The 20,134-nt window shown below is 34.4% G+C and overlaps 1 protein-coding gene across 2 annotated transcripts in view; it reads right to left on the bottom strand.

Moving 5' to 3' along the window:
* LOC148173552 (uncharacterized) overlaps positions 1-17,006 on the bottom strand; it is a 28,962-nt gene extending 11,956 nt beyond the window's left edge. For both annotated transcript variants that reach the window (XM_088039142.1, XM_088039143.1), the window contains exons 1-2: positions 16,869-17,006; positions 2,623-2,669 (exon numbers count right to left, since the gene is read on the bottom strand). The gene's annotated coding sequence lies outside the window, so the exon portion shown is untranslated. The remainder of the gene's footprint in view (positions 1-2,622; positions 2,670-16,868) is intronic.
* Between the last annotated feature and the right edge of the window lie 3,128 nt (positions 17,007-20,134).

Raw genomic sequence — 20,134 nt, 5'->3', positions numbered from 1 at the left:
AGCCGCCACCTGAAAACAATACTATTATATTTTTATTAAGAGATAAAATGGAAAAGCGAAATATTCACGAAACTCCTCGTTATCTCACGTCAAGTATAGTCATAAATGTGTAATTCGACCGAAAGGTCGACCTTTGTTGCTATGAATTTCATGATAAAATTATGCACCTACCTAAAACAAGTCATTGCGACTAAGTACGTACTTAAATAAAGTGCACGGTAGCTTAAACTGCACTTCACTTTGCAAACGTTCTTGATCTGAACTAAAATCAAATTGCCGAAACGTGGTAATTACAAGACTACACTGTTGCTTAACGTTACACTTAGAGATGGAGACTCATTTCCATAAAGACCATGCGAGTACAACTTCGTACATCCTGTATATTGCAGGGTAAACAGATCGAGTTGAACAACTCCAAACATCACGTTCCAAAAGTTTAGAAATTGTCGCGTATCCTAAACTCTTTTCCCTTGGGTTGGACGTTTAAACCTGACAAATCCCTTATTAAAAGCCGATGCCCTCAGGACCTTCAAATGGCTTGTTGATTCCAGGCGCTATTTTTAGAGTTGCCATCACAAACACACATTTAATAGAAAAAAAATTGTAAATTTTTTAATAGGATGTTTACACATTTTGGATTTTCTATTTTGCCCGCATCGAATTGATGTATTTGCAAACACGAATTGTTAATCACCAATTAAAAATTTACACGGCGTGGGTAATCCATGAAACAGTGAGTTGTTGCAAATTAATTTAATTTCAAACTTTCCAGTGGGTCGCCGATCAGATATTCGATTTCATTTACGAGAGTACATAAAACAGCGCCCCGTGAATTTTTAAGTTAGATTGGATCTGCATTATTTTTTATTTCAATCCTAATCTTACATGGAAACAACTAAAAGTTTCGAAATGGAATTTATTTTATTTAAAAAAAGGCGGAAAATGGTGAATGCGCCGGGTGACAAAAAATAAATCTCGAGTGACTGACTATTTTAAAAATTCTACAAGTCGTACTTATGAAAATAACCTTGGTAGGGAATTGTGAAGTATGCCTATTCACGTCAGCAACGACAGCTTGTTACGTTCCAGGAATTCCATAAATGACATTTTAAAATCCATCGAGACCTGGGAACGTGTCTCGACAAAAAGAGAATTGTAGTGCTCATATCCGCACGAATATCTAAATTTACCAACACCGACAATATAAATTTGCAGCGATTCAGTATGAATTTTAATAAAATAACCTCGAGCACATCGAGCACACTCAAGTTAGTTATTGTGATTCTGAGAGTTATCAACTCAGTGCAGACTACATCCTTAGAGTTTTAGTAGCAAACAAATATTTCTAAATCCAACATGATTTTTTGTCGAGACATGTCGACGCCGAGTAAACATAATCACAACGTCGAGATGATAAAAAGTTTCGCTGTCTTCCAATAAAACAGGTCAAAACAACAATTTTGTCGCTTGTTTGAGTTTGGCGAAATTAGCATAATAGAGTTGTTATAACGCTGGTTATTCATTCGAGTTGTAAGTTGGAGGATTCGTTTTCATGAGTTGAAGATTTAATACGTTGTAAGACAGTGAGATATGTTTTATATGTGGAAGGAAGGATTATGGCGAAATTGAAACCGATCTGTAAGAGAGTCACGTTCGTTTAGAGCTACGAAACTCGATTACTCACAATTACACACACTGTGAGTACGCGTTGGGACTGATTTTCTTGCTGAATCGAAATTTACTAGCTTTTACAATTACTGGCACGGGAAACGGAGTGAATTTTAAATGGCTGCATCGGTGGGAATCTGTTACAAGTCGGCCTTCGCGTAGATAATGAAGAATTAATTTAATACGTGCTGGGCCAATGCTGAAAAATGAGCGAGGATTTTGCGCTTTATTAGCAACTGAATATGGATGAGGAAGGTATTTTGGTAGCTGGAGAGGTTCCGCGTTGTAAGATGGATCCTTGTTTATTATCAGGAATTTGAATAAAGTGCATATCACCCGGCGCATCCACCATTTGTGTACTTTTATTCGAAATGTATCTAATACTTTTGTGCTGAGGTAATGCGAAACTATCGGAATTCTGGGCTCGGTTGGTATAAAACGGAAAACTGTAATCTTCAGAAGTTTCCTCAACTTGAAGATAAATAAAATCAGTACACTGCTTATCAATAAAAGTTGGAAATGCAAGTTGAGAAAGTGTTTCGATATTTCGTCTACGCACGAAGATTTCCAATGAAATATATTTTCGACTTTAAAAACTCCGAACAATTTCTCTCGCAGAGTAGAAGACATTTCCGGAAGCAACTCGGTATCCCAAAGGTGTAGTTTGACATATATGTGAATCTATCAGCGATATAAGAAAACGGAAAATCACGTTTGCTACAAATTTTCATCATACTTTACCCCGAAGTAATAAGAGAGGATTGAAAAGTTTCCTTTTAAATCGCATTACGTTCTTTTTCACAATTATTAATTGCAATTAGAGAGAAAGAGAACTTCTCTTGTTAAATCGGCTTCACTCAACTAATCACGATTACGATATATCAGCTTCATCATTAAAAGTTAGCGAGTCGCTGACAACGTAACATTTTTCCACAAACAGAAATCGCAGCTTACCCTCTAACGACTGCCGAAATTCTTACGCCGTCATCCTCGAATCAGACCTGAAACAACAAGAAGTTTAGCGCAAATAAACAAAGTTAAACTAGTCTAATATAGAAGTGCCATCAGCGAATTTAACTCCGAGACGCGCTTCTAAGGTAAATAACACCAGTCAGAACAAGCAATTTTGTTGAGTGACTTTTAGCCAAAAATAAACTTGCTAATTCCGCTTCTATTGCTTTTCTCCGCACATCTCGGTTTACATCATTTTTGCTCTTCGACGCGGCCACTAATCTCGCTGTTTTTCATGATTTGGTTTGCGGAAAAGGTCGGGATTTGTAAGTACGTTTACTAATCCCCGGTGCGTCTTCACTGGTTTTAGAGCGCAATTTTAATTTCGCGGAGTGCTCATTGAGATGCAAATCGTGTCTTTAGACGTAACTAAAGGAAAACAGATTGTTGATCTTTGCTGCAAACATAACAAGCCTAAGCGATCTTAACAAAATGTTTTTAGGCGACTTTAACTAAAAACTGAAGTTGCACTTCTGACCTTTTTCTGGCCGCTTTGATTTTTGTCCGTGCTAGGGTTGCGCCATCTATCGTTAATTTTTTAAATTACATCAAGGCACCGACCCCCAATTTTTTAATTATTTAGGTAAAATCAAATCGACACTGTAAAGCGCAACAAAGATGTGTTGAATTATTGCAAATGAACATGTCTAGCAGTGCTGCTGCAACAACATCAAAAAGCTCATCAACAAGTTCGGCCGTTAAAAAAAGGGTCGGCCAAAAAAGAAGCATTTTGTGGCCTTGGTACACAAATAACTATTTCTAAAATCCCGGTGACCTGTCACATCCAGATTTCCTCACGTCGACACATTTCTGCCTGCATAATGGCAATCATGACTGAAAATTGGAAACCGCTTAGTCGATGCATTTAAACACTGTCAAAGTTTCTCCATAATCAAATGGAATTAATTCGAATCCTATGAGCATTTGCCTTGTTGGAATATCTCATTTTGGTGGCAGCTGTGTCTCTAAACAGATTAGAACGCGTCTGAAAAACAACAGAACTCTCACGTATAACAAGCTCGGGGGCTCTGCGATGCGTGGCGGCTGTGCTTTATTACATTTGCTGCTCCACCTCACGCTAAATCGCTTTATCTTAATACAAAGATATCGCATGGATTCATGATATTTTACACGGATTTATCACAATTATATCTATCGCTGTGTCGTCCGGAAAAAAATCCTTCTTTTTCTAAATAAGTATCAATGATCCTGTTTGTGTCGTATTTTCATCCGCTCCGGAGCGGTAATTGGAAAAAGGAGTTGGTCCTCACAATACCTCCGTCGCAATTCTCATCCAACAAAATCGACCGAGCTAGATTAACCACGCTTTTTGTTGCCCATAAAACATACCAACGTTGTCGCCGTGAATAATTAAATACATTACAACAGTAATTCTAGCGACAAAACCTCTGAATGCTGACGGAAAATCAATGCCGGAGGAATATTATCGAAAGTTTTCCGCAACTCAAAGTTTAGAACAATAAAGTAACGAAAATGGAAATATTCAACTTTTGTTGTCGCTGTAAATTTCCACGAGTACTTTAAATCCTTTCCTGTTTCGTTCAGAAATTATTTCGAGCCAAATAAAGAGGTAAAGACCCATCTCGTAAAGAATTGAAAGAGCTTTTAAATGCGACTCGAATTTTACAGCGCGTTCTGTGTTCATAACGTGTAAAAATAATTTGAAATTCATGCAATCGTATGCGTCAAAGGTTCTAATATCAGAAATTGACCTTCAAACTAAGGCATTTTAAGCAGATATGCGGTTTATAAATATCATATAGATAACTCACGCGACACGCAACACGCACAAAATCAAAATACGCATCTATTTCTAGTGACCGGAATTAACTAAACCAAATTGATTAATTAAATAAAACCAAAACTTGCGTGACTATTTCATCACGAATTTAAATGGAAATGGCAGCAGTTTTCAGTGGTTTTTCTCTCATTTGACTACGCCAGACTTCAGGTCGTGTTAACAAGTTTGAAAAACCTCCAAGTCGTTCGCTGAGCGACACAATTCTACTTTGCTAACGAATCTGTCCTTCTGGCAACCGACAGTGTTCCGGTGGTTAGTTGCGCTTGACAAGAGATTAACTGCACTGATTTTGCCTCTAGGGCTCAATTTTATGGAGGTACATGTTCTTAAAGTGTTCAGGTTTGTTACTAACTGCAGTCTCGTTTTATTTTTATTGCTTCAACTTCCGGGAAACTTTAGCAGTAAACTAATTCAAAGTTATAACGAAAGGTTTTAATTAATTAGAAGAATAAGTAAGTGCCAAGTGAAAGTAATGGATTATGACGAGTTAATTAAATGGCGAAAAAAAGCCGATTTCGATAAGAGAAGTTGTAAATACCCTTCAAGAACTTTCCGAGTTTTTATTCTACGAAGAAGTAAGACGCATTTAGTAAGTTTCCGAGTTGAAAAAGTCGTTTTCGTTTCTTTACATTTAATTTTCACCTTTTATATTACTTGGGAAATTTACTTTGTAATACCGCATGTTTGTGAGGTGAAGATATGGAAAGCGAAAATTCAATTTATGTTTAACATTATTTGTATGTTTTTTGGCTTCTGAATGTAATAAAATAAGTGGTTTCTTTTTGAAGTAATTTAAGAATCCAATAAAAATAAAATTCGATCAGGAGAGATTTCTGAACCCAAATGTGCAGATTTATTTCCTTCCTGACTCAAAACCACTAATTAGGCTTGTAACTTCCGATCTCCAACACCCAACTAGAAGAAATCCCCTGTTTTAAAGACTCCAACGATCGATAACCACAATGTATTAACCTCAACCTCTCTCATGTTGCGTTATTTCTTTCTACGCAATAACGTACGGTCTGGTAGATTGACCAAATTGGTTCAAACTTGAGTCTCGCATGTTCAACTTTTATATTGATGGGGCAGTAATCGATAGGACAGGTGATGAGCACCTGCTGCTACCGCAACGAATATTTCGCTGGAAATAGACGCGTCCACTCTTCGACCTACTTTATGCGAGTGCTGTTATCTTCACCCTTCACTGCTTTATCGGAAAACTCAGTTCGTCTTAAATTAAGCCAGCGCTTTAATCGAGTTTAAGCCGGTAATAATAAGGTTGTCTCGTTGTGCGTGTTTTGTATTATAGGTATCTGATGGTGTAAAACACTCAAAATACGTCTAGGTAATTAATAGCGTATTGTTGTTTAAATTTGATAGCGCAGTTTTGAACGTCAGATTTCAACGACAGAGTTGAAATTATCTAATCAATTTTGTCTGGTTTAATAGGGGCGGGATATTGGACCTGACGTGATGTCATAGTTTCATATATTAAACTCTCGAAACAAATATTGCGGGGAAACTGAACAAAAGGATTAGAGGAAAATGTAATAATTTATCGCCACGATTCAGGCAAAAATCAAATTACGTGCATCACAGTTATCAAAATAAATTCGATTTAAAAATTTATGATGCATAATATTTTGTTTCCTGAAATTAAAGCTTGAAATTAGAACGGATTCGCTCCTGCAAAAACAAATGTCTGTTTCACATGCTTTTAAACGACTTAAAATTGAGTAGGATTAAGCATTGGGGTAATTGAACACTTACCTCGAGAGAGATCTAATTAATTACCTGCATTAAACTTAATGCATCCATTAAGGAAGAGTATATTTTTTACTAGGTAATTCTATTCCGACAATCTGCATGGTCATGTCTCTAATACATAGAAATGAATTTATTAAACAGTCAAACGTCAAATTCTGTTCCAAGTGATCAAATTAAAAACAAACCGTGATGGTTTTTGTGTTTTAAAATTTAAAAATTTTGAGTTATTAAGAATTTCCAGAGCTCTAGGTTAAGACCTCTGGTGTTTTTACATCCCAAGAGAAATTTTTATCGGGCGCATCCACCATTTCTGCAGCTCTAAAAAAATATTCCTCCTAATTCAGTGAACAAGCATCTGAAAATTTGTTTGTTTTCTACAAAGTGTACAAGAAAAAACATACCCACGTCTTATATTATCATATTGAAGCTTTTACCAAAATTTTTATTTAGCTCATCCATCATTCTGAAGCATAATTTTTAATTTTCTTTAAAATATGCACGAAAATATTGCTCACATTTCCACTTTGCTAGTACTTCGATAATTACATATGAATTAAAAAAAATGCAGAAGTCTTTAGCAATGACCTCAATTCTTGTGTCTATAGATATTTCAGAATAATTCCATAAAAGCACTTCCCCGCATCGATCGTTTCTCACTTGCCAAATTATACTGAAGCGCCTGACTAAAAACCCGAGGAACCATAAATTTAACTTTAATTTTAATTACGTGGATTACACCTGGCTGTGATTTACGTCTTTTTTTCACCGAGGAAATCAATTAAGGCTCTTTGGTATCATCCACGATTGCGTACTGGTAATAATCTGACTTTGAGGAACATTTACAACAGAGCCGCAATTAGCAAATGAATGTCTGCTATTATGCAAGTCTTTACCTTAATTAAATTGACCGTCTAGACCCCAGCTCCATTATTAGACAGTAACACAGTAATTAAACATATAATTGCTTCCAAACTTCCAAATCAGTGGAACTTTAATTTGATCTCAGACCTTTTCGTTTTGATGTAAAAACCATTCGATAAAGAAAATGGAAAATTAAACTGCAGAAGCGCCAATGGGAGATTTGTAAAGGATTTGAGCCATTCTTGTCAACACCCAAAATTTTTTAGCGAGAACGGCAGTAGAGTTTGATTAAACTTTTTAATTTTCTGTAATTAACCGATATGTCCATCAACTGAAATGTCATGTAATATTTTAATTAAAGGGAGGCAATTTTATTAATAGACGCTGCTTCCATTATCCTGGTGTCATTTGAAGCAAACCCATATCAAACTTTTTGTCCCATTTCAGCATGAGATTTTCCTCGGAAACAATTCGTGCATCGATGCAATTTCGGCTGCACGCAAATTCATGTGAGCTGTTCTTCCAATAGTGTTTATTTAGTTGTCTCACGTGATCTAATTACGCTCCAATGAACAATTATGTAAATATTTACTCGACGTGTTGGTGAGTGTACAAATAGGTTCGATGTAATGATGTTCAAATAGAACATTCCACGACTGACAAAATTGCAGCTCAAAAATGCCACTTTCGTTGTAATGCATGCAGGTTTTCATTATTATTAATTACAACAGCCGTGTCAAGGATATGAGTGTCAAAGACAATGCACGTTACAAAGTCAAGCTCATTGAAGATGCAAGATAAAATTAACGACGTTGATTAGAATCACAATCACGCCATGGAAGAATCTGCGATTATTACCGCTTATTTAAATTGAAATTTATATCAGTGGGATGCTGTTTCGGAATTAAATTTCTACCAAAATGATTTGTTTGAGTGGTTGAATTCCCTGTAAACTACGCAATCATGAAATCAGTTAATTCGCGGGTTTGCTAATTTTTCACGATGGTTTTATTCTCAACCTGAAGTTTAACAGAATTAGGAAAAGGTGTGCGTGACTGTTATCAGAATCTAATCGTTAATATTCCATAAGTTGGCTAAGATGGTGAGGAAAGGTTGCGTTTAAACCTGTTTTCTCCATCTACGTGCAAACGACACAAAATTTTGCTCTTTTGAGCGCATCCACCATTTTTTAATCTTTTAACTGTTTTTCGACAGGTAGTATTGGAATGTTTTTGTTCGGTTTGAATCTATATGGTGGCCCACCTACGCAAACATAAACATAATTTTGGAAGGAAGCTTGCGTTCCCAATTTCCTCCCTAATGACAGTAAATTCATTGTTACGCTCCTTGACACGGCTCATAAATAATTTATGAGAAAATACGTACACTTGATATCAAAAGTAGACGAGCCCCAATTATGTCTTAACAATAACAACAAAATATTTATTGAGCAATTGTACCGAATCAATAAAACTATTGCAATATCAATAAAACTAAGCTTTTCCTTTAATATCAAAACGGCAGATGCTCATTATCCCAAGTCAACAGACTTCCTCGATTTGTCTTTTGAATTCGGTGTTCAAGTAAACTCACAAAACCACAAATCCGCGGGATTAGGACTTTAGACCACCTTTAATTAATTCGTTAAGCAATCAGTATTAAGCCTTCATCAGTATTGGTTGGTGCAATGCTTGTTAGAGCTTTTCCTGGCACTACTTAAGCTGTGTAAAACGGTAAAGCGGTCAAAGTGATGGAATTGAGCGGCTGACACGTACTTGGGTGAACGGCCCGAGGTGGTTAATCGAATTTCAATTACAGAGAGGACATGAATGCAGGCTATTTTTGCAGAAAATCGATGGGGAAAAGGCAAACAATTGATCTGTTGGATAAGTAACTGAATATTTCAGAGGTGCGACTTAGACTCGTGAAATATTGTTGCCATTCTGAAACTCTCGCAATTGAGGAAATTCTTTCTAAAATTAAATATTTCTCTCTTAAAATGGAGGAGTTCTACATATTTTGTTGACTTGTGTTATCATTAAATATCACTTAACGTAGTATAAACATATTAATAATTAATTCGATACTATAAAACAGAGTTTTCCCATTAAACACACGTCATAACGAAAAATCGTTACAACTTTGTCTGTGGTGATAATAAACTTTTATATCATTTTTATATCATCCAATTAGGATTAGAAACTCGTATTCAGCTCCACTTTTATTAAATTATAATAGCTACTATCCTCAATAAAGGCTTTATCGATTTCCTACCTGTCTTTACCTGAAATATTCACGATCATAACACAGTGAGCTCTTTTCAATATGCTCATTCTTTAAGCATGCAAAATAACAAGTAATAAAATTCGTTCATGAATACATGTATGTATAATAATGAACTAAATATGCAGCATTAGGCTTTCAGCGATTTTGATTAATGATGTAGTGAAAGAGCGGTTTAAAAATAATTCTCCATTGCACCCACATCGGAAAATGTAAATTATTTAAATCGGTGCATTAAAATGGTGGATGCGCCGAGTTAATGAATTCACTGATAAAATGAAACGTAAATATCACACGCTACCTCGAAATCCATTAAACCAACTCAAAGCAACCGCTTTGATGAAATTCTGTTTCAAGAAAAAAAGATTTAATTCAGAAACCATGTCAAAATCAGAAATTACTGCAAATTTTGTATCTCCAAATCAATCTTTGCCCTCATACATCTAGATACAAACCCGCATTTCCCTTGGGATGTATGCAGAAATAAACTTTCACATTTGGGTTTGCAACTTGGAATAAAGTTCAAAATATAATCTAGATATTCATGAACCAGAGCTGATTGAAACTTAAGGAACCAGCGATTATTTTGTAATTAAACTTGCGTTTTGTGGTCGATTAAAGTGTAATGAATTGATCCGCGAACTAGGTAGAAATAAACGGAAAGTTGAACCGGAAGAGGACAACGTCTTACAAATAGAATTTCGTTTGACAAGGGATAAACATATTGGATTGAAAATTTCCATTAAACTCGACAGAATGATAAAGGAGAAGGTTGTATTGATTGCGGGATCAATAAGGGAGTCGTAATTGGTTTATTATTTAGAGGTGAAGAAATTTTTAATTGCTTGACCGGTGGGGCGAATTGGTCCGAGAGAGGAAGAAATAGATTGGTTCTAAACCTAAAAAACTCTCACTCCTCCAACATTTTTATCGATCCAGAAACTATAATTTCCGGCAGTAAAACTATTTTAATATCGTCAAAGATCAGTTGAATAACCTTTTTATTATTCGAATAACTCTTTCTAAACTAGTAACTGCCTTTACGGAATTTTATTACTTTCCTTCAGTGGAACTGTCAACGACCAATCTAATAATACCAAATTGTGTCTTCCAACTAATAAGATCGCAATCAGAGCGATCCAATTATCACTCTCGGCATTTGGAGATCATTTTGCCACTAAGAACGAGACAGCTATTCACAGCAAATGATAAATGTTAGTTTCCACTTCGAATTTAACACCACAAAGATTTTATCTCGAGCCACTAACAATGCTAGAGTTTTTGCAAAGTCGGTCACAACGAGACGATTTAATTTCCTATCATGTCTGAGAACAATCTGCATGGAGTTGATGAACTCGGGTAGGTAAATAAAACCCAGGTTTAAATTTAGTTGTTTTAGGAACATTGGCGATATTTGGTTGGTATTTAATCAAGTTGATTATGGAGAGAACCAAACTGGGGAATCGAATAATTGATCAAAGTCTGTACACAAAATTTTCTCAATAAACGAGATAAAAGTCGCGACAGTAATTAATTATTGATCTGGCTTCGACAGTCGTGGAGCGGAAATCCTCTGGGATATTATGCAGGTTATTGAACAGTTCCAGATGAAGGAAATAAATCTTGATAAGAAAGTAAAAAGAGGCGGATCGATAACAATTATGTTAGGAGCATTTCTTTGGACTCTACCAATGTCAATACCGCACCCGTCGCTTGTCAAATTTCAATATTCTATTTTTCAGTCGTGCACAAATTTTAATTTCTAAAAAGCTTCCATTACCATCGTTACGCTTTTGTTGCACCGAGGCTTATCAATCAGCAAAACATTGCTAATTGCGGTTTCCTTGTTATAAAAATCTTTTGTTGATTCTGAAGAACGAGATTTTTTAAACCAATTTCAGCACCCAATTACGAAAGACCGATTTAACTAACAGCTTGCAATGAATTCCTTCAACTATCTCCACTAAATTATTTGACCCATTTCCCGTGAAACGGTTCCTAAAAACTGCAATTACCAGCTCCGTAAAATCTTGCATTTCGTCCTTTTTACTGTTCCATTTGAAATTCAAATTCGCCGACACCTTACCCTGCAATTAGATGAAGCAAAGTGGTAAAAACGAACTGTAATTAAATCTAATGAACGTTACACACAATAAATAACTTTAATGGATGGCTGCGGTCAGGGAAAGGAAATAAATGATATGGGCCAACCTGAAACCTGAAAGGTTAGGTCCAATCAATAACAAAACGGTGGCGGTTGTTGCTTTAGCTTCGACATCTCAGAACGAAATTAATTTTGTTGTTATTGGACGAAGGAATTTTTTGCTTTGAAAAAAACTTCTCTTTTTTGGTGGAATAATTTACAAGTTTAAAATGCGCCTCGAAATATGCAAACTGGGTTGGGAGTGGGAAAATAATGAAGTTAACTAGAGATAAAACACAAGCGGAGTGGTTTCATAGAGGAATCATTTATTTGGATTTTTTGAATACTCAAAATTTATAACGTTTGAACCATTTTCAATGTCTTTTCCAAGTGGAGATCAAAATAAAAAACCTAATCCGACATAAGTCAAATCAACCCGAATTAGAAACTCCAGGGAAATATCTTGAGCCTCCCCATCTTCTGCATTTAAATATTAAATTCCTCCATTTCATTTCAAAAATAATTTTAAGAGGCGTACATTTACACCATCTTTGACCTGTAACACTAATTTCCTCACCAAATATTTTCCTACAAAACAACGTCATCGGGTCAGCTTTGTTCTAAAACATTGTTCCATCAAGCGCACATTTCTGATTCAAATACAGCAACATCCGATTGTTTATTCTCGCGACGCCCTTCCCCAGACGAGCAGAATTAATTAAGAAATTTAATCAGCGGTAGTTCCAGCTGTATCATTTTAAGATAAAAATCCTGATGAACGGGAGCTGATTGGTTTTTAGAAGCGCTTTGCTCTATTTTCCGATATCGTTTAATTACACCTCAAACTTTTCCTTTTGATCACAATACAACGTTTGAGCGGTCCATTTGCACTAATTTTTGTTGAATTGAAAGTTTTGTTCGTGCAGACATGAGGATTAAAGTCGAGTCTCGTTAGGAGCAACACGAGATCAAAACGTTTAATTATGTAACACGAGCTGACTATTCTCAAAGGTCAAGACCACTCAGGAGACATTCTTCACTTCTGCATTTTCATCCCTTCAGGTGCGGTACGCTTAAATTAATCAAATTCCGTGGAAATGTCGTAAAATGAATTCACAAATCCTTGGAAATTAGTTGTCCGCTTCAATAAGAGTTAATGAGTTAAGAGAGGTTCTACTCCAATTATGGAATAATTTACGTGGAAAGCAGATGCAAAATTCAATTTTGAGTTGCAGGGTTTCGAATGACTAATAAAAGACACACGTGGTGTTATTTCAACCTGGTTCTTTCATGTTTTCAACGACTAATTTTGCGGTGAAATTTTGTTAAACATGAGCGACAATAATTGTTGTGTAATTTTATTAATTTCGTTCGTGAAAATCGAATTCAGCTGTTGCCTAGCGCTTCAGAATGTCATTCTTCGTCTTCCCACATTTCAGGAGCTCAGAGTACGTAAACATGTATTGTGTCACGTGTGTCAGCTTTCCATCACACAAAAAGAAATAAAGCAGCAAAGTTTCTCGTATGTTTAATGGCAACCTTGAACACTGAAAACGTGCCAATACTCCTCTCCAATAACATCTTGTTATCTTGTCGTTCATGACAAGCCACGAACTGATTAAACTCCGCTTGACGATTAATCGAAGAATTATTTGCGCCATATAGACACGATGACAGATTTAATGAACCCCCTCTATGGGTTGTAATCAGCTGTAATCCACCAACGTGTTGGATATTGATCCTTTCGATTCCACTGGAAATTATTTCACGTGAGACGTGGTTGAAAGAGACAGGATAAGATTAATGAAATTGCATTTTACACACGGAGAATTTTAAAACGGTCACCGAGAAAAAGCGAAAATCAACCATTTTTATCATAAGGAGCTCCAAACGCCGACGAAATGTCCGTCACGGGTAAAACTTTTATTTGAAATAATATTTACGTTTTAAATTAAAAGCGCTTAACTGTGAGCATCAACTTCAAAGACGAAGAATAGTTGCGCCGGAAATAGTCCGGATATGAAATTATAAAGAGGATTTACGTCCTAGTTGCTCGCGTAGATAGACGATCCTTTGACACTTTATGGAGATCCATAAAGTTGGATCATAAAAATGATGATAAGTCGTGTTCTACTTACCTACATGGGAATTGGTGGCTAAGTATAAACTTGAAGCGGATTGTCACAACTGTTTTATGATGGGGATATCCTTAGTTTTAGTGCCTTTGTTTCCATAATATGTAAGATTTTCTTAAAAATATTAAATTCAGCATTGTGATTTATATTGATTCTTTTCGCAAAGTTTGATAACTGCAAATTATACAGTTAATTTGGAAGGTAAACCTGATGCCACCAGAAAATTTTGTAATAACTCGAAGTAGAAATTCCAAATTTTGTAATAACAAGGATGGTACAAAGTTTAATTGTGTCTACTTCATGGTGTGTTGAACTGCTTTCTCTCTTCGATTTAAATTGTCAATTATTCGGTTTTTCCTTAAATTCTCTAGATGTTTTCACTGTTGGTTACTTTTATTCTGTTTTATCCTAGATTTATGATAATTTATTATGTTTAAGATAAATTTTTCGTGTTTTTCTTATTTTTATATCATTGCATTTTTCATCTCTTTACATTTTTTAGGTTTTTTAATAAAGTTTTAATAACCAGATTGTGACGATTTCTTCGACATTCTATATCTTTCGTTAATTTTTTTTTTAATCTTTCTGGTTTTACATATCTATAAGTTTATTTAAATTCTTCAAACGTTTCGAATAATTTCTTCAACTTATACTTGGAACCTTCAGATTGTACAAATTTTTTATGCTAATCTTCAGATTTCAGGTTTCTAGATTCTGTTGAAGGTTTTAGGTTTTCATTCTTCTTTAATTTTCGAATTTTGGAACTTAATTTCAACACATTCTGAATAAAAAAATTTCTTAATTTTTGGAATTCATTTTTTGAAAGGCAACAAAACGTGACGTTTAGAACATTTTGTTTAATTTTGTTAGTTGGCATCACTGCATAAATGTAAATTGAGTCGATTTGAGTTTTTGCCGTTGTGGAAGCCAATGACCTTCAAAAATAAACATGATAACGAAAGTGAATTAATTACGTTTCGGATTTAAACCACAAATAAATAAATAACTTGAAAATCTAAATTAAATTTATTTGAGGCGTAAAAGCAAGAAACAATTTACTAACATTTCAGCTTTTTACAACAGAAAAAGAAAAAAATTCCACAATTTTGAAACAAACGTCAAAAGCTGTCATCACTCGCACTGTAAAAATAAATGGTAATTTCTCTGAAAAGCTCAGCAAAGTGCAATCTTTTATTTGCAATTTTTATAAATAGTTCATTTTAGACGTTTTGAAATAAAATAAAAAAAGGCGAAAAACATTGCAAACTAAAAATATTATATTCAAATGTTTCATATTTTTTTACTAGGCGAGCAACCTTAAAGAGTGAATGTCACTACACCAGAAAAAAAATATTTTTTTAAATTTTGTTGACAAAATGTTTAAGCAGTCAAACGAGGCATTTAGAGTTGGTTTTATTTTGCTAGTTGGCATCCATTGCATAAATTTCAATTGTGTCAATTTATGTGCCGTTTTGAACGCCAATGACCTTCGAAAATAATAAAGGTAAATTAATTTAATAAAGTTACAACAAAAATTTTCACAAATACATTTGAATCTTATTTAATTTTCAATTGTTCGATTTGAATGTCGTGCTACCAACCCATTTTCCTACTGATACAATTTCCCTAAATAAGTAAATGACGTTTAATTCATACTAAAAGTAAAAATAGATAACAATTAATTATCATCGTCGCACAAAATTTTGTGTTTAACACTTCTGGAAAATGCTTTGGAAATGCTCGGAAACTGAAATCCTCGCATTTCCAAAAGAACATTTTCCAGCCTAGTAAAACAAATAACTATTCAAAGATGCTTGAGTACTGTTACAATGCTTGATTAGCAAACATCAAAGTAAAATCTAATTTCAAATTTTTCAAGAAATCGAATTGTTCTCTTGTCTATTGTTGCCATTTTGAGGACTTTTTTAATTCAATCTTTTATCCAAATTTTAATATTTTCATGTTGTGGACTGCGAGTTTAAATTTCCAAGTTATTAGAAAAAAGATGTTTTCTACTCTAAAATGGTGGATGCGCCGGTTCAGAAACTATTTTTTCACTTTAATATTTCCATAATTCTTTGCTATTTTTATATACATTTTTGACGAGTTTGTAGCTAAAACCTGAAAATTCTATTACGACATTTAACATGCTTATACATGCCACATAAGGACTTCAAAACGTAAAGTTAAAAGCTACCCAAGCAATTTCAGCGCTCAAAATTCAGTCATGGTCAGTCTGAGCTTTATTTAATAGAACACCTGTGACGTATTCAAACTATTTTTAATCCCTTTTAGTGACGTGAACTTGACCTACAGAATCTAATTTTACTTGCGCTTTAATGAGGCTAAAATTTTACAGGTGTATAGCGTTGTTCTGCAAGAAGTTAATGGTAGTTTTGAAGAGGAAATTAATTTCAAAGTTTTTTGAATTTTCTGTGTTTCTGTGCTTAACACGATGTTGTGTTTCTAGCCTAACTAAAATAATTTTTGACTATTTAGACAGTTTATTTAAAAATTTGACTAAACACACTCATTACGAAAACATTAAAATTAGCATATGGATAATTGCAAACATTGCAAACATTGCATATTATCCCCAATCAAAATAAATCTGGTTTAATTTGGTTTGATTGGTATAGTCTAGTTAATTCTGTTTTAAAAACTATGTGAAAACAGTGCCTATTTCATTATTTTTAATCGGATTCAGTGCTTTCCTTTGTTCTGTATTATTTTTTAACAATAAATACAAATCAAAACGTCTTGGCGCGCCCTTAAATCGGATTATTAAAGACGAACGAATTTAAAAAACTCTCTCATATCTTGCATTGAAAAATACGATCGTCGCTCAGTAAATATTCTTTTTTATTATTCCTTCGAGCATTGAGCACTCCATAACTTTACCAACTTGAAAAGCGTCGCATCAGATATTTATGATCTGAAAAGTGAAAATTCTAGCAATACTCCCCAAGTTGTTTAGTTTAATCACCGCTTTCATACGAAACGTCAATAACCGCGACATTATCGACATGGAAATGCGTGACAATATCGAATGTTTTACACCAAAAGAAATAATTTATTAGCCCGATAACTGGCGCCAGAGTAACCTAGTCCCTTCGTTTCTTTACTTTTGTCATCGATTAATTATTATGCGCGCTATTAAAGAAACATGAAAACTCACCAACAACTCAATAAGAATTTTCTAGCTCTAGCAGCGAAACAAAGTTCGCAAGACATGCATGGAACCGAGCACGTTTATTCACAAACGAGACGCATATTTCAGTCATCAGAGCGTTGTGTTGCCGGAGGACGTCGGGGCTGTACTGAGCGTCAAAACCGTCACCTGGCCGACGTCGTCGCGACGCCCTCAAAGAGAATCGCGCACTTGTAGATAAACCATCGCGCTTTGGTACTATCAACCGAGTTTTTGTTGAAATTCACAGATTTTTTAGAGTTGTCCTTAACAAATAAATGATTTATCTTTGGCGCTGGAGTTTTTGGTCGGGTTTGTTCTTGTAATTAGAGGAGGAGCGCGACGAACGGTTTTTAGTGCCAAGATTAAAGATAATGTATAGGCAGAAGAAGAGACAAGTTTTGTTTGAGATTCTGGTAATTATCGGAGTTTTGAAGTGTAATTGCCGTTAGAAATGGAGTTGCACAAAAAAGTGGGAGGAGATCAAACACGGCACTGGTGAAAGTGGTTTAAGGCGGTTTTTATTTCAGAAAGGGTGAGACTCACAAGCAAATCATTTGTACAAATTGGATGAAAATTATTTGGATTTTTTTGGTATTTGACTGCAGAAATTTAGGGGGCAAATTTATAATGCGGCTCTATAATAAATCACTGAACAGAGTGAGTTACACTATCATGATTTTTTTCCTGTCATATTTGTCAAATTGTCCCCGAATTGTCATCCATAACAGGTATCTAACTTATCCTTTTTAATTTCTGTTAATTTTGAAAATTCCTCCTTTGTAAATCCGTAAATTCTCTGCAGGAAAAATGACGGATAGCAAACAAATTTTGGACGAAATTTCTATTGAAGCGATAGAAAGTTATTTCTAAAGTAGATTTGCCTCCTCATTTAAAGCCCGTTCTTACCCTCAGGTCAGGTTTGCAAGATAATTGTAAAATAAGTTTTCTGTTTAACTTGATATATTGAGATATTGGAGAAAAACTAATAAAATTGCGAAAAACTAACAGTTTTTTTTTTATTTTATACTTTTTTGCATAGAACTCTTAAATTGGTACTTTGATTTTTTAATGTCATACGTCCCCTCATATAATAATAATGATAATAATAATAATAATCAAATTTGAGGATCTCTGCTTTCTACTGCGATGTCAAACAAGTAGTTATGTTTTGTTACTTAGAAAATTTTATAAAAGTTGTCAACAAAATTGTAGTTTTTTGATAAATATCGCAACTTTCCAATAGATTAGCGAGTTTTTGTGTTTAATAGTTACCCATTGTGTTTCCCAGAAAATTCGGAATTTTTTCTTTCAATAATATCCACACTAATTTTTTTGGTACAAAGAAGATTAAGAGTTCCTTATAATATATTTTTTTTAATTTGTGTTATTCCGTCTTTTTATAACTTTATTTGAACCAAGAAATTACGATGTTGTAAGCAATGGCATTGATTTTTAAATGCAATCGACAAAAAACAACAATTTTTTTTTAAACTTCTTAATGCCTTTTGTCCTGTAACTTCTAATCAATAAAATGCGTTTTTCCGCGCGTCATAAAAGCAAGATCTCACGTCTTTTCAATGATTTATTACATGAAAAATCGATGTACTGAATTTTAAGGTAAATGAAAAATTACATAGTTATGAAAATCACTAAAAATTGCGTTTTTTGGGTCACGATATCATTTTTTTAAAATACCAAAGGACGTATCGAGAGATCAAATAAAAATTTATCCTCAGTTGGCTTTGAAATTTCAAGTGATGTCTTTGATTGAAGAAACAGTCTTTTATTTCTGTCAAGTAATTTGACGTTGTCAAACCGGAAATTTTGTGACAATTTTAATGAACGATTTTGACAACGGTGCCTGTTAGATTCACATTACAAAAATGTGTCTTATGGAAAATGGAATCACAACACGGACTTTTGGTTTCCATTTTTTGCATTTTATAGATATTTACATAACAAGTGCGGAAAGTGAGCAATTTCGCACGAGTGTAAATGTAGATGCACGAGGCGCCAGCCGAGTGCAGATGTTACACGAGTGCAAGAAAGACACTTTCCGATGAGTTGTGTACACTATTTTTTCTACGACCTTCCATCATCAGGAAGAAACCATAAGTCTTGACAATAGTTCATTTCTTATCTATTCTAATTATCATTTTTTACGACCATGAGGTTTTATATGAATAAAAGTGACGTATTCCACATAGATGGTTGATGTTTACGTACATTAATTTACGAAAGTAAAAGTCACTAGTGTGATATGAATATATCCGCACAGACCTGTCAAAATTGTCTTGTCAGAAACGACCTAACCAATTCATTTTTACAATTATGCATGTTGTTTTACAGTCAATCGTCTAGATATTTAAGACAAAAATTTAAGAATTACATTTGTATTTCAAAATAACTGTCAATTTTGACAGGTCTGTGCGGATATATTCATATCACACTAGTGACTTTTACTTTCGGAAATGGATGTACGAAAACATCAACTTTCGGAGTCATTTAACCATGTGGAAAATGTCACTTTCATATGGGGTCGTAGGAAAAAACAGTTTTCATCTTATAACCTCCAAATTGGCAGAGGTCAAAGTAGCAATTAAGAACACGTTGTGGAATTCCAAAGGTAACTGAGGATGAGTTTTTATTTGATCTCTCGATATTAACTAAATAGATCGTTAAAAAGCTTATTAAATTATTAAATAGGTTTTTAAAAATAACCCATTTCAAGAAAATTTAAAGAAAATAAATTTTGTACAGAAAAGCCTTAAAAAACATTTTTTAAAAATTCTCTGAATTCGGACCTGATGGAACAAAACGGACGTCAGATTCGAGATCAGGAGGGTTTAGAAATGATGTAATTTTAACTTCTCCAGTACAAATTTGGTCTAAAATGTGTTGACTAGTGTAATTTAAACATTTAGAAGCTGTTAGAGTTTTTGTAAATCACTCCAACCTGTCCAGACTCAAAAAAGCTTGCAATACTTACCGTTATACAAAGTTGCAAAACCATTCATTATACGGAAATGAGCTTCATAAAATCCAACGCAACTGCTGCAATAATTGTCTCTCATCAAAACTAATTATTATATTTATCCAACTTTACGAGTACGTGCATTTGAGTTTACAATTGTCGTGTCTTTAACGATCGCAACGGTTGATGTTATCGCTTTCATCACGACATCAAAGAGTTTCATCCATATCTGATTCAAGCACCTATTATATAAATGATCCAACGATATAAAGAATGG

The sequence above is a fragment of the Gnatocerus cornutus genome, chromosome 6 (assembly GCF_029298725.1).
Source record: "Gnatocerus cornutus isolate USDA-ARS CGAHR chromosome 6, icGnaCorn1.1, whole genome shotgun sequence".
NCBI lineage: Eukaryota > Metazoa > Arthropoda > Insecta > Coleoptera > Tenebrionidae > Gnatocerus > Gnatocerus cornutus.
Note: the sequence above shows the minus strand (reverse complement) of the source record. Positions and strands in the feature narration are given on the sequence as shown.